Below are 14,006 nucleotides of genomic sequence, written 5' to 3'. Positions count from 1 at the left end.
TAAGGCGATGCCAAATCGTGTTTATACAGACATTTATAAAGGTTTGAGTATTTTGTTCGTGAAATTTCCTGATCAATTTCTGATCGGGTTTACTTAGATTTTACTCGCTAAATCTTAATGAAACAATTGACCATTTTTTATTGCTAGTATATATATATATATATATATATATATATATATATATATATATATATATATATATTATACTAGCAAGACTATCCGTTGTTCGGGGCTATAAAAAAACAAAAAAACTAAATCGACCATTTTAAATCGTATTAAATTTCTCACCCACACCATCCCTAGAAGAGAACCCCCCCATTTTTTTTTACACGAAAAGTAAGAACAAAGCTTAAGGGGCCTTCAGAGGTCTATTGATAGCGCCAAATAAAATTAAGGGTGCCTCCAGAGCACTACTAAAACGAAGCCCCCCCCTACTCTTTTCTTTGTAGAGAAATGACAATAGTCAAGAAACGATAAATTCAATCCGGAGTTCGTGTCTTTCAGTTTGAAAAAAAAAAAAAAAAAAAAATGCTGGCTTATTTCATGGGCTGTATTAATACATGATAACATTACAAATCGTGTTTAATTTTTGATAACATTAAATGACTACCGACGTATCAATGAATCTGTTTCTTTCTTTTTATTTTAGATGTTATTTTTCGGGGTTGCGCTGATAAAAAATAAATAAATAAATAAATAAATAAATAAAACTTTGTAGGAATTTGTTGTGTATTTTTTAAATTTTAGCTGGACATTCAAACACTAAAACTTAATTTTCAAATGATTTTTAATCCTTAACAATAATGTAAAAATAACTATAAGTTATAATAACATTGATTAAAAAAATGGTCAATTGTTTCATTATCTATATATATAAAAGCGAAAATGTATGTATGTATGTATGTTTGGATATCTGCTAAAAACTTTCGGCAGACGCGACGAAAATTCACAAACTCGGTATCACATCGAAGCTCCATCCTTTGCTCGAAAAATATCGAAAAATTGGCCAAAATCGTTAACCTTTTCTTGCCGAAATCGACAATTTTCGACAGGGGGGGGGTCAACAAAAACGGTCCTCTTGTGACAATGACCGATTCTACGCATGCGTCAGATGACGTCGTGAACTGATTTACTTTAAATAGTTGAAAAACCGAACAAATTTCGTGAACGTCGCCTTAGCTCAGTTGGTTAAGGCCTTGGTTCATTATCTAAACGTTTTGGATTCGAATCGTGGTGTGAGATTTTTTTTTTCGATTTTTTAAATTTTAATATCGAAACAGGCTTATTTAAACCATTTTTCACGTGTTCGTTTTTCTGTTTTCATCGTTCGTTTGCCTTACGTTAGTTTTTTTTTAAGTGTTAACGTTGTTTTCTTTTTTTTACTTCGCTTATAACAAACAAACCTGGTCAGTGACGTTGTCGTCGTAACGCTCGACGACTTCCGGCCGCGCACCTGTCAATTCGGTTCTTAAATAAATTCAAACATCTTTCACTAACTCATTCTGGCTGGCCGATTTTATTTTCAAACTTCGCCTCAGGGCTTCGGGTTCGACCCCCCCTCCCACTGGGTTCTTTTTTATTTAACACCACACACACACACCTCCAAACACCCGGCATCGCCGGGTATCCCCCGCTAGTATATATATAAAAGATAAAGTTGTCTGCGATTCTGCTTTTTGTTAAAATAAATATGGCGACACTAAATAATACTTATATACACAAACACACGTACACTCGCGTGTATAACGGTTTGTACATTTTGTGCATGAAATTTCTGGTCAGTTAATTACTGAACTTTCTCATATTTTCTCACCAGATTTTAATGGAGCGATTTTTTTTTTTTTTTTTTTTGCTTAGTAATTAATTTTATTATTACCAGTTGTGATTTTCACCTGATTGCTAAGGATTACAAATCACTTGAAAGTTCATTTTGTTTTTAGCATGATTACAAGCGAACATTTCTTCAAAGTACAAAACATACGCACACACACACATACATACACACACACATGCGCACACACATACATACACACACAGATGCACACACACATACGCACACACGACAATAGTCATCCACGAACTGTTTCGCTGTATCTCTACGCTTCACTCTGGCTATGCAGACAAGTCCATCAAGTCGGGATCAAAAAGATGGGCTCCCTCTACCGAGCTAGAAAATTAGTCACACACAAGAGTATCATTTATCTGTATGAAGCCATCATTCACCCATGCGTCGAATATTGTTGGCACATCTGGGCTGGTATGTCCGTCACTAGTCTCTTCCTCTTAGACACGCTCCAAAAGACAACCTCGAATCTAATAGTCTTTGCATTATCGGTCAAGCTCCAACATCTGTCCACTCACTGTAATGTTGCATCCTTGTCTCTGTTTTAGTACTTTAATGGAATTTGCTCTGATGAACTCATAGACCTTGCACCCCCTTCACATACGTACTCAAGCAACAAAATCCCACCCCCCACTTACTGTTGAAGTCCCTAGATGCCGGCAAGTCTTCTACTTTAATAGTTTCTTCCTTTGGATTACTAGACTTTGGAATTTCGTCTGTATTTACTGTTTCTCTGACTGTACTAACTTGCAGAAGTTTAAATGTAAGGTGAACAAACATCTCATTATTAAACTCACCACAGTTCCTTGTTAGACATGATCCCAAATAATAGCCCCTTACGTCCAAGTGGCATTATGCTAATATTTTTTAGTTAATCACCCGAAAATAAAAATTACCAAGGAATATAACTCATATTTTCACCGGAAGAATTCACAGTGTAACCCGGATATAAGAGACTTCCTTACGTGTCCTTACGACTTTCTTACATCCGGGTTACACAGGCTCTAATTTGGGACCAGAGAAAATCTCTCTTATATCCTTTATTCTTATATTAGTCTCTTATATCCGGGTTACATCGTAATATGAATTGTCAACCTTACAACTAAAATTTTAATTATATTAAATTTTTCCTGCGTTTTCCTCTGGCTGAAACCCTTAACACTTAAGATAATCCTGTTTAATTTTAAATTAGTATTAGAAAGCTCTATCTGAAAGGATGCTGAGCACTATGATTGCACGCGCATGTGTGTTCATGTGAGGTATTTAAAACTTAATGCGATTTTGAGTAATTCTCTTGATTAGCCCTGATAAAATTATCGCAATTGCGTGAACGTTTCGTTCGGGTATTTTTAGCATTGTGAAAGATGAAGTGGGGTTTGTAAGGAATAAGACTTTCAGTAAATCTAGGCAAGGAAGAGGGACCCACCATGTAGCAAGTAAAGAGCAGGGGGGAGATGTACACAGGCAGGCAGGGGATAGTAATTTAGCTACCCCTCAACCCCTGATCCAAGTCGAAATTAACTCTTAATTATTTATCGATATGAATTAACGACGGCACTTTTTCCGCATAATACACGCGCACTTTAAAATTTGGTTCTTTAACGTTTTTGTCCAGAGAGAGAGAGAGTGAGAGAGAGAGATAGAGAGAGAGAGAGAGAGAGAGTGTGTGTGTGTGTGTGTGTGTGTGTGTGTGTGTGTGTGTGTGTGTGTGTGTGTGTGAAAGAGAGAAATGGGGCGGAGGACGGAACACATTAGCTCCCCTTCCTGCGTTCCGAACCGTTTTCCACACGAAAAGTCTCCAAGCAAAAACAATCAAGTTTGATGAAGAACGTTACTTTGGTATTTTTTACCACCTACTCCAGCGTAGTATAACCCCCCCCCCCCACACACACACCTCATGTTAAGAACGGCTTTCGGAATAAACACCTTTCCAACCTCCCCATGTAAGAACGGCTTTCGAAGTTTGGGGGAGTCGTGTTTATTCCGAAAGCCGTTCTTAACATGGGGAGGTTGGGGAGGTGTTTATTCCGAAAGCCGTTCTTAACATGAGGTGGTTGGGGGGGGGGGGTTATACTACGCTGGGGCACGTCGTAAAAATTTACCGTTACTTTTTATTGTTTACTTTTATTATTTTTTTTATGTAGGAGTTACCACTTATGAAGACCCGGAAGCCACTCGAGGATTAGGGTTAATGAGTGTACGGTAGTCAATGGGAAAATATCGTAGTAATTATTCGTAGTGAAAATTTGGTAAATTGGGTTACTTAAGGGCACGACTCATCAAGAACTTGTTTACGTTGGACTTGAAGACGACCGTATTGCTTGAAAGCAAAACAGACGTGCTGTTCTAAGAAATAAGCTTTGATCATAGAATCTACGTTTAGGTTCAAGCACAGATAAAGAGTGGGGGAAATTATTGATAGCGGTTTCAGAAAGATAAGTGTTTCGTGATAGTTTGGTTAAGAGGGTACCATAGATTGTGTGTGTATGCGTGTACGCATGTACGCGGAGAGAAACAGAGAAAGAACTTTAGATCTAAAAGTTCGTATCGAATTTTGAGAAAACCAGGAAAGAACCGCTAGTGTGATCAGAATTTTTGTAGGAATTTTTGACACCCCTAACACGAAACTGCGAATAAAATATTAAAAATACTCGTAATTTCTCTTTTAAAAGTGGGTTGTTTATTTTCTGTATGGATTATACTTCTAAAATAAACTATTAAAGTTGTATGAAAAGTAATAGAAATAGTGTTGTTTTTTTTATTTAACCCCCCCCCCCAAAAAAAAACAGTAATGAAATTAATTGAATTTTACGAGTTTAGTATTTTTTCAATTTTTAAACTTTAAAAATCTATCAAAATTTTTCTATTGATTCTATTTTTACGATATTTCAGGGTCAATGTGAAATTTTATGCTCTTTCCAATAAACCGAATATAATATTTTAGACAAACATTTTTTTTTAAATTCACGCCCCCCTATTTTGAAGTGTCTAATAAAAAGTAAATAATTATTTATGTGCCAAAGTTTTATATATCACAAATTGAAGATAAAAGATCAATGAATAATATATTCTAATTTAAAACAAAATAAAAGAACAGTTTTTGGGAAATTTACCTGTAAAGTTCGAAGTTTAAAACCTTTTTTTTTTTTAAACCACGTTGTTGGTATTTTTTTTTTAAATGAAACCTTGGTTCTTGCTCCTCTAACTGAAAAAAAAATTAGGGTTCGAATTAAATATTTCGAGCAGTTATAAGCTTGGAAAGACAGGGGGTCGAACTATTCAATATTTTTCACGAAGTTTCTGACACACCTACCGCTGGTGGGACATAATTTTGAATTCGAAATATCCCTTATCTCAGCATGGATTTTTTTTCTATACTAGGATTAATTAGGAAATTTAAGTAGGACGACCCTTTGGGGTAAATGTGGTATTATAGTGATTGCTAGCTAAGAGTAGGATAAACATTTTGGTGCTTCTATATTATAATAACAAAAAAAAATATTGAATTTCAAATAAAACAAATGGTACCTACGCATTTTGTCACGCCGCAAACAGTAACATATCCAAAAATTAGGAAAAATGATAAGGTAGGAAAATAATTATTAATGAAAAACAGTTTTCGATAAAGTTTAGATAAGAGATGAAATTAGTCCAGCATTTTGAATTACGTTCATTACGTGACGTAAGTAACAGGACATAATTATCTCCCTGTAAACTTATTTCTCTTTTTTTTCTTCTTCTTTTTTTTTTGTAGTAAGCGTAGTGATCTCGTTTCCTTCACATATTTCTTTTTCCATTAATAATAATTTTTCTACCTTATCGTTTTTCGTAATTTTTAGATATGTTACTATTTGAGACCTGATAATTACGTAGATACCATTTGTTTCACTTGACATTCAATATATATTTTTTTCGTTACTCCAATAGTTTCTTCCCCAGAACCGCAAGACTCTGGAATTCCATTCCAGGTCCCTGCTTCCCCAACAGTACTGACGTGCAGAAGTTCAAGTGTAACGTGAACCGACACCTTGCTGCCCAAATCCCTATACAGTACCCCAGTAGTTGTTGCCCCTGATAGTAGCCCCCTACACCAAAGTGGCAATTTGCCTTGTTTGGGGTGAAAATGTAATCAAAAAAAAATTAAAAAAAATATAACGCCGACATTTCTTTTTAGTTATGGTGACAAACGATGACCAAACGACAGCCATTATTTTCCCACACTTTGGAATGGCCTTGCGCCTAATTTGTTTAAAATGTATTTTTTAAAATGTTTTCTGAAAATAAACTATTCAAAGTGTAGTATCTGTTCTGCCCTCAATTAGACAGGAGATCCTCCTGGACTAAGGCAAAATGGCCCCTTTTTTGTGGATATGCATTTTTGATTGCAATAAATATTTGATTAATAATAAAAAATAAATGTACCTATTTACTATGCCTCCCCACGGGACAGAGTTAGACACCAGGGTCGTTTTTTAACGTGGAGAAAAAGTACAAAAATAAAAATTGTCTCAATCGTGAAGGATTTCTCCTCCAACGAAAGAGAACAAGAAATAGAAGTGCAGCATCTGAAGAACAGATACTACACTTTGATCTTGTCCCGAAGAACGCAAAACGTGCGTGCGAGAGAGAGAGAGAGAGAGAGAGAGAGAGAGAGAAAGAGAGAGAGAGAGAGAGGTGGTCACACAATTGTATTAATATAAAGATTTCCAAGACACGCTAACCCCCGCTCCCCCAAACACTTGCGTGTGTGAGGCATCAGTTTCAACTTCCATAGTATTCGTTTTATTTTCTAGTCTAATGTCCTTCGGCCGTTCGACACACACGCACGTGTTTGCAGTGTTGTCGATTTCTTTTTCTTAGTTTTATCAATTACACTAATATTCTTCACTAGCTAGGCACCCGGCGTTGCTCGGGACCGGATAATGCAATGAGAAAAAATTTGAACATATCTGTTATTCTTAGGATAAAGGAATTTTTGACGTCTATGTATCATTTGCCATCTTGAGCAAAATAATTTACTTGCCCTAGGACGGGTATTATATAACTCACGATCCCCTTTGTTCTCGACGATGAAATTGGGCATTTTTACCATAGCCAACAAAACAAAAAGGGTGTACATAAGCTATAAGAAGTAATACTAGGGGTCGGAAGTGGGATTGAGAAGTTAGCGTCCCCCCCGTCCTCCTGCCCTGACCCGCAAAAAGTGCCTTGGCAGCCTCATCGGCATTTCCTAGTAAGAGCGTCTCATAGCATGAAACTAACCCTTCTCAAAGAGAGAAAGCAAAGTCTGGGAGAGTGGACCTCCTACAACTGCTCAGTACACTGCAATCAACAAGGACCAGATAGGTATGTGAAAATGCCAAGGCTTTTGCGAGGGTTAAGTGGCATTGATAACTTGAGTAAGCCGTAATTCTGTGCACTGAGGTATGTGTCATAAATTGGCCCCTACCACCTATATCCGGGGGGTTAACTACACCGCAGGGATACTGATGAGGTAGCACACATGTTTCGCTACATGCTGGTATTTGAATTATTTTCATACGTTCAGTAGAAGTGTAAAAATTTTTGAAGTGAAGTTGTGTGTCATTTAAATCATCATTATTAGACCTGAAGGTAAGTTGTAATAGTTTTGAAACTATATATATTCGTTAATATAGATATTAAACATTATTTGTGCGAAATATGAAGCCTATATGACTTTACCTTCATTGGTTTTGAGTTTACCTAAAATGTGAAGCCGTTACGAAAATTTTCAAAATTTCACTAACGCCATATCGTTAACCTACGCACTTTGTTTACAAATATTTTCCAACAACGGCAATGATGCTAAACTATGGCTGGCTAAAAAAATTCTTTTAAATTATTAAAATTTATTTCAGCATAATGAACTTTTAGGATTTAAATTATTTTACTTTCTTTAAACCAAAACATTTCTCCCCGGCAAAATATTTTATCATTTTATCGAGCTGCTTTTTTTTTTCTTCCATTTTGTTGCTTTGCTTTTTTTTTCTATAATAAACTAATAAACAAATTTACAATTAAAAAAAATACAAGAGTTATTTTTAAAATTTAAAAATAAAACTTTCATGAATATATTTTTTATTATGCACATTTTGCAAACTTTAAATTCTAAAAGTTTTAATAATTTAAAAGAAATTTTGGGTTTGTATTGCTGTACACATTCGAAAAAGTTGTCAAAAAACAAATATATAACAAATAAATATTATCAAAGGCAAGATAAGTTACTTTTCTACCAAACTGGATACATTTTTTGTTTTTATTCAATGCAACATGTTTATTCAGCTCGAAAAACATGCAGTGCTTACCGTTGTATTGGAAAATTCAAAATGGCGGCCACTCTCTCTTAAACACGGTAAGTTTGGGAAAAGGTGTTATAAATAATAAACTAGACAAAATACTATTAAAAAAACACCGAATATATGCCCACTTATGTCACGGTAACATATAATGAGCGAATTTCTAACAGTATTTTGTCTAGTTTATTATTTATAACATCTTTTCTTGAACTTACCGTGTTAAAGAGAGTGTCGGGCGCCAAATTTAATTTTCCAATACATCGATAAACACTGTATTCGAGCTGAATAAAAACACGAAAAATATATCCAGTTAGGTAGAAAAGTAACTTATCTTGCCTTTGATAACATTTATTTGTTATATATTTGTTTTTTTGACAACTTTTTCGAATCTGTGTACAGTAGTAATACAAACCCGAAATTTTAATTTATATGCTAAAAGAAATTTTAATAATTTATATGCTAAAAGTTCATGAGAAATGTAAAAAAAAAAAAAAAATTATATCTATTGGTGTTTCTGCAGTTTATTTTGACATAAAAAATCAGCATTAGCAGCAGACTTCATATGCGGGGATGTAATATTGCGTTAGTAATTGACTGCATTTTCCGCCCCAGCACCCCCTTTTACCTCTTAATCTTGTAAATAATTCATTAATAAACTTTCAAAATATATTTTTCTTGTTCTCCATTCAATAAGCTCTCCAGTGATATTTGTCTTTTTGAAATCGGACAAGAAATAAGAAAGTTATGACAAAATAACTGTGAAAAATCTTGATATCGGTCACAACTTTGTTAAGGAAATCCATTGATTCTATTGTCAAAAATTAGCCTCAAATTTCAGCTTTAGAATTGTTGTAACTTTCTTATTATTTGTCCTACAGAGGTGGTTCAAGTATCATTAGAATGGTCTCTGCATACTCTTTCTGCTGAGCTGTTCCATTTTGAGAAATGTTAACTTTGAATTTTTCTTTCACGTACCTAGACCAGATCATTATAGGAATGGTGTGAATCTCTGCTGATTTTGGGGGATGAGGATAAGGTTTTTTTTTGTTTTTGTTTTTGTTTTTGTTTTTTTGTTTTTTTTTTGTTTTTTTACGGTACGCAAAAGTTTAAAAAAAAAAAAAAATAGGTACAAAAATAAATGCGTCAAACGCAAAAAAAAAAAAAAAAAGTTATTCTTCTACCTAGCTGAATAAGTTTATCGTGTTTTTACTTACTTTAAAATGTTTATTTGGTTCAGAAACCAAAGTATGTAAACAAGAAAAATGGCCGCGAAATGACACCTAAATATGTGAAGTTTCAGCAATGACTTAAAAATAAAAATAAAACAAAATACTGTTCGAAACCTACCCAATAAATGTCACGATAATATTTATAGGGTGGGTTTCTAATCGTATTTTTTTTTTTTTATCAAAATATTTAGGTTTCTTGTTCTCACCTAACGCTAAACACTATGTGGTTTTCAAACTGAATAAACATTTTAAAATAAGTAAAAAGCATTAAAATTATTATCCAGGTAGGTAGAAGAGTAACTTATCTTATCTTTAATAACATTTATTTGTAATATATTTGTTTTGTTTTTTGTTTTTTTACCATCTTTTCGTACCAATGTGTATCGTAAAACAAACTCTAAAAAGGAGTAATAAACCGTTTTTTTTTTGTTTTTGTTTTTTTTACAAGTGGTTCACCATTTATCCAGGACTAAATGCCACTCGTGGATAAAGGGGGTCAGTGGGACAATAGCATAGCGACCGGTAGTAATGGGAATTGGGTAAAATTTGATTATTTAAGGTGGGCGGCTCCATAAAAACTTGTTTATATTGGACTTGAAAACGGCGACGTTGTTGTCAGCTGGGAAGCAGTCTCGCAGTACAGATACGACAAATAAAGGCAATAGTTGAAGTTTTACAATTTACTTTACTAGAAATAGAAACTACGTTGTACAAAACCGGAGTGGAAGCGATTAAAGGCCGAATACTAGGGTTCTGTATTTTTGGCCTTTACTCGGTTTCATTTCGGTGAGAAATTTGCTTAAATGACTTTTTGCGGTAAAATAAATTAGCCTAATTTTTTTTTTTTCTTTGGTAACATTTATTTAGGCAAATGTGTAGTTTAGCGACGTAAATTATTCGACAGACAAAAAATTATAATAAAAAACTATTTATTTTTATAAAAAACACATTATAAGACCCCTGAGGCTAAAATAAAACCAGAAATAAAATTCATTTTTTTATTTTTATTTTTTTTTCATCATTTTTATTAGACTAAATGTTACGACAATCGAGGCCGCCATATTGCTTTTTAAAATTTAGCCTTTCTAAGGCCAAATTTGGCCTTTTTTTTACGCTCTTGGAATTTTTTGGCCGGCATTTTTGTAATGAAAGAAGTAAAAATTAAGAAGTAAAAATTGACCGGAACTAACGTGAAGGGGAGGGGGACATATATTAGATTTTTTTCTTAGCCTCTCTATCCGTTCTACTTTTTCTCGGAAAGTACTATACCGATCTGGCTGAAATTTTGTATGGACCTTTGTTAAGATAAGGTGCAGCGAACTAAGTGTTATAGTATCTGTCTGATGCAGAGTTATGGAATAATAGAGATTAGTATTTAATGCAAAATCAAGCACAAATTTAACCATATTCAACCATCAATTCTGTATGAAAGTACTCGATCTACGTCAACAGGCTATAACTTTTTCCGTTTCTAACAAACTAGAAAGTCTAGTTAATAATAATAATAATAATAATAATAATAATAATAATACTTTTAGAGGAGGGGGAGGCTTTTTTGAGAGTGTGAGGAGGGATCCATTTTGAATTTACAAAATAACAATATCAATATTTAAATTATTTGGGAGTTGACATCAAGGAAACCGATTCAATATACGCCCTAGGCATAAAAACCGACGTGTTATTTATTAATGGTAGGTTTCTCTTTGTATAGCAGAATTCCAAATAATTTATATTAAGGATTTTGCGTTTCTATTGTCTAGTATACCAAGAGTGCTACGTTTGTATAATCATTTTTTTTTTTTACTTTCATTAGACAATTTCATTCATAAAAATGGCGGTCAATTGGCGATAAACTGTAGAAGTACCAATTTATTTTTAGGTGGCCGCTAATTTCACGTTTAAAAAATAAAAATTTAAAAAAAATACAAAAAATTTATCGCCGAAAATTGAGACGCCATTTTTTTCGCGTACCTACCGAGGGAGAAATCGGTATTTTAAACTATGGCCGAAGTTAGAAATAAATAACAAAAAAATTAAAGTAGATATTAATTACTTCCGGAAAGAACTATGAAAAAAAGTAAATAAATACAGTCAAAGAGAACATACCTCCGTCATTATTTAATTGGAAATGTTTCGATTTAATTAATGAAAACGGGAAAGTTTGTATGACAATATATATATTTAAAAAAAAAAAAAAAAAGAAGACATATTCATAATTGCCTAAACTGGGCAATTTGAAAACCAAAACATTTACTATATAAAAATTTATCTAAATATAACTGTAAAAACATTTATTGAAAAGTTTGCGTAAGAAAATATAATTTTAAGAAAACAATATTGTAATGAAAGCAACATTGGATTTTTATGAAATAGTCTTTTTTTTTTCGAACAAATAAATAATTTTAATGAAATATATACATATTTTTTTGTTGTTAAAGCAACGTTGAAGGGTCAGCAAATTAATTGAAATGAAACTGAAAAATCATTATCTAGTTTAATTTTTTTGTTATTTATTTCATGCTTCGGTCATAGTTTAAAATACTGATGTCTCCCTCGGCAGGTGCGCGAAAAGGATGGCGTCTCCATTTTCGGCGATAAACTTTAGAAGTACCAATTTATTTTTAGGTGGCTGCTAATTTCACGTTTAAAAAATAAAATTTAAAAAAAAAAAATACAAAAAACAAAAAAAAAAACAAACAAACAAACAAACAAAAACGCTTTCCCTAATCCGACTAGAAACTTTCGCCGTACTTAAGGTTAGTGAGATTGTAAGCCGATATTTTACTTTTTTTACAACCATATTTTAAGCCTAGAATTAGCGACTATAAAAAATTCGGCACTTCTGCACTAGTGTGAAAGTACAACGTTTTTAGTTTTCAGTTGAGACATATGGAGAGTGCATAGCAGGGGTAGACAAATGTAATTTCAAAACCCAATCGAAAATCTCTCAATAAATGTATGTTTTTTTTTTTGTTGTTTTTAAAATAAAAAAATTATAATGACACAAAATACAGTTTTTTTTTTAATACAAATTTGATATTATTATTACTTTTTTTGTAACAAAGCTCAAATTCTGAAATTTTCAGGTTCGTGTTTTGTTTTATTGCACTTAAAATTGAATATAAGAAACTTACAATACAAAATAGTTTTGATGTACACTCGTCTACCCCTGCTATGCACTTTCTAAATATCTCAACTGAAAAGCAAAAAAAGTTGAACGTTCACACTCGTGCACAAGTGCCAAAAATGCAGCTGTCAAATTTGATTGACGAAATCTACCAAGTATAAAGAAAACAAATTTCGCGAAACTTTTACGTTTAAACAAAACAAAACAATAAATTAATACAAAATGAAACATTAATGGGTTTGTTTTACTATACACATAGATTCGAAAAAGTTGTCAAAAAACAAATATAAAACAAATAAATGTTATCAAAAGCAAGATAAGTTACTTTCCTACCTAACTGGATAATGCAAAATGCTTATTCGGTTCGAAAAAAAACCATACAGTGTTTATCGATATATTTGAAAAAAGACAAATGGCGGCGAGGTCTCTATTGAATACGCTAAGTTTGGGAAAATTAGTCCGAACTAAAAAATTATGCAAAATACTATTAGAATCTCACTCAATATAGGTTACCGTGACATAGGCTGACATATATTGAGAGAGTTTCTACAAAAGCAAACCCCGTTAAGCAATATTGTAAGAGGTCTCTAGTTACTATGCTCATAAATGTGTGGCGACAGAAAAGCTTATGTAAAACAAATAAAAAGTGTTATATATATATATATATATATATATATATATATATATATATATATATATATATATATATATATATATATATATATATAACTACTTCATTTACTCACATAAAATTAATATACGAAAGTATAAATTTATGCGTAAACTTTTAGTATTTACTTCAAAATATATATATATCGCCCATATATTATTCTTATTTAATTTTTCTAAGAAGCTACGACAATCTCATCATTTACCCCGATGAGAACATGCAGTGTAAGTAAGTCTGACCAGCTCCAAGTCAGTAAGGGGTTCCCTTTCACTGGCCTAGGAAACAAAACGATTCAGTGTAGGATCAGAACAGGTACTGACTGCACTTATCCGTAGGCTAGAAATGCCCACGGAAAGAACGCGATAATGAATATCATTTTTTCGTGCAATGTAAGTGAAATAACTTCAAATTGCGTGTGTGTTACTGTTACACTGACTATAAAGTGAGGGTCCAAATATAATTAACGTGCAATAGCAAAGTGAAAACCTCACCCCCTTCGATGGATGAAAAAAAATATTTTCGAAATGTGTTAAGAGATAATAATTCGCGATGTTTGCTTTTGTTTGGGTTTCGTTATATATATATATATATATATATATATATATATATATATATATATATATATATATATATATATATATATATATATATATATACGTTCAGGTTTTATGCTCTCTTATACCAAGGACAAAACACACACACACACACACACACACACACACACACACACACACACACAACCGGCAACTCTGAAAAGTTTCGTTTCCTGACTTTGTGGAATTGAGGTTGCAACGCACACAATCTACATTTTTAGTAAAAG

General features: G+C 32.9%; 1 protein-coding gene across 14 annotated transcripts in view; it reads right to left on the bottom strand.

The window, feature by feature from the left end:
* Window positions 1-14,006, bottom strand: part of LOC145293758 (forkhead box protein P1-like) — a 971,902-nt gene that overhangs the window by 435,957 nt on the left and 521,939 nt on the right. The gene's annotated exons all lie outside the window — the stretch shown is intronic.

This window comes from Euprymna scolopes, chromosome 15 (genome assembly GCF_053919585.1).
Source record: "Euprymna scolopes isolate OS-2025 chromosome 15, ASM5391958v1, whole genome shotgun sequence".
Lineage (NCBI taxonomy): Eukaryota > Metazoa > Mollusca > Cephalopoda > Sepiida > Sepiolidae > Euprymna > Euprymna scolopes.
Note: the sequence above shows the minus strand (reverse complement) of the source record. Positions and strands in the feature narration are given on the sequence as shown.